Source organism: Polyodon spathula, chromosome 4, assembly GCF_017654505.1.
Source record: "Polyodon spathula isolate WHYD16114869_AA chromosome 4, ASM1765450v1, whole genome shotgun sequence".
Taxonomy (NCBI): Eukaryota; Metazoa; Chordata; class Actinopteri; order Acipenseriformes; family Polyodontidae; genus Polyodon; species Polyodon spathula.
Genome location: NC_054537.1, coordinates 41,994,342 through 41,996,114, shown reverse-complemented (window position 1 = coordinate 41,996,114; position 1,773 = coordinate 41,994,342).

The window sequence follows — 1,773 nt, the reverse complement described above, 5'->3', positions numbered from 1 at the left end:
AATCAGAAAATACATTAATTGGGAATTTAATGCAGCTGAAATTTGAACAGCAGCATGTCTTTTTCTGCTAAGTAGCTGAACTCAGAGCAGCTGATTCAAATTTGGTGCTATTCTGAAACAAGGGGAGGGGCAGAACTAGTAGCACAAACCAACACACACAAAAGCAAGGCAGTTTTAAGAGCAACAGCGTGGTGGAAAAGTGAGGTGACCCAAGGGAAGCATGTAGATATTGAAGCGAAGGGGCCCAAGAACAGATCCTTGGGGGACACCACAAGTGACTGGGTTTTCAACACCACTGTGTCCAGCATGGAAAACAGACTGCATGCATCTGGGTAGGTAAAAGGACATCCAGGAGAGACAGGTTCCAGAGATTTCAGCATACTTCTGAAGGTGGTCAAGAAGAATGCCACAGTCTGTGGTGGCAAATGTGGCTGTTAGGTCAAGGAGGACAAGCACTGAGGGATCACCAGCATCAGCATTGAGCAGGAGATCATTCACAATCCATAGCAAAGCAGTTTCAGTACTGTGATTCAGTTTCCACAATCCCATACAAAATTTAAATTAGAACACTACAAGTCTATCCATTTTTACTCTTTATTCGCCATGACAGTTCATGTCATAGTTAAGCTGTTTATTAGTTCATGGATTAAATTTGGCCAACGCTTCAAGGGGTCCCATGCCAAAATGATGAATTGTTCGCACAAGCAATTGTTTGCAGACTGCACTGTGTATTATGTACCTGACTATGCATATCACTTTTATTTGAAACACAATGTTTAAGTTCGAGGGCTGAATTAACACACACCAAATCAATAACATGAAGGGTAATTTAATATTATGACAGTTTTATGTATTTATATTTTTGTTATGTGACATTTGATAGAAGTGTTATTTTTACCTAAAAAAAAAGTCCTAGCGTCACCATAACAGTGTCATTCTGTGGTTGCAGCACAACTGGACTACTGTCACATTTTTTTTGTGTGACGCACAACACATAGGGACCAAAAAGTGACCTTGTACTGCAACCAACCTCACAGGGTGGTCTCAACAGCCAGTCCAGCCACACTTAAGAGTCGGTTTTTGAAGTGAACAGTCATACTCATATTAAAGTTAATCTTGCTACTCCTTTTGGTGAGCAGCTATCCTTTATATCCATCCTTGAGGCTCATAGCTCCTATCAATTAAGGTGTAAACCTGGAGCTAACAGAAACTGATTTGCAATGAAATGATGAGTGAAAGGTGAATAACAGTATTGCACAGTATAGTTCAACTAGAATGGAGTACTACATACTATTTTGCAAGTACCTGTTCTGATAAGGGACCAGTCACACTCACATCAGTTTTATTTCAGTCATAGCTGGTGAAAAATTGCAGGGTTATAACATAATAGATTACGTTGTGCAAAAATGACACAGGAAACCTGAATGAAAACAAAAGTATAGCAACCCGCCATTCAGTGATCACACAGGTACTAAAGGTACACAAAACCATACAAGTATAGTCTCAGAATTAACCTTGTTATCTTCAATAATAGTTGCGATAAATTAAGGTTCCCTTTCAAGTAAGAAATGTAACCATTAACTAATGGGTGTTTACCTCCTAAATACCCGAAACCTGAATAGTCTATACCAAAGCTGCTTAGCCGAGCATGTGATGCAGTCATGCCCTTTCAGAGGGTATAAAGTACTGCACGAAGATCTTAGCGTCATTTTTCCTTTCAAGACTGATCTGACAGGAGGAGTGTGACAGGCTGGTGAGTGGATAGAGGCCCAG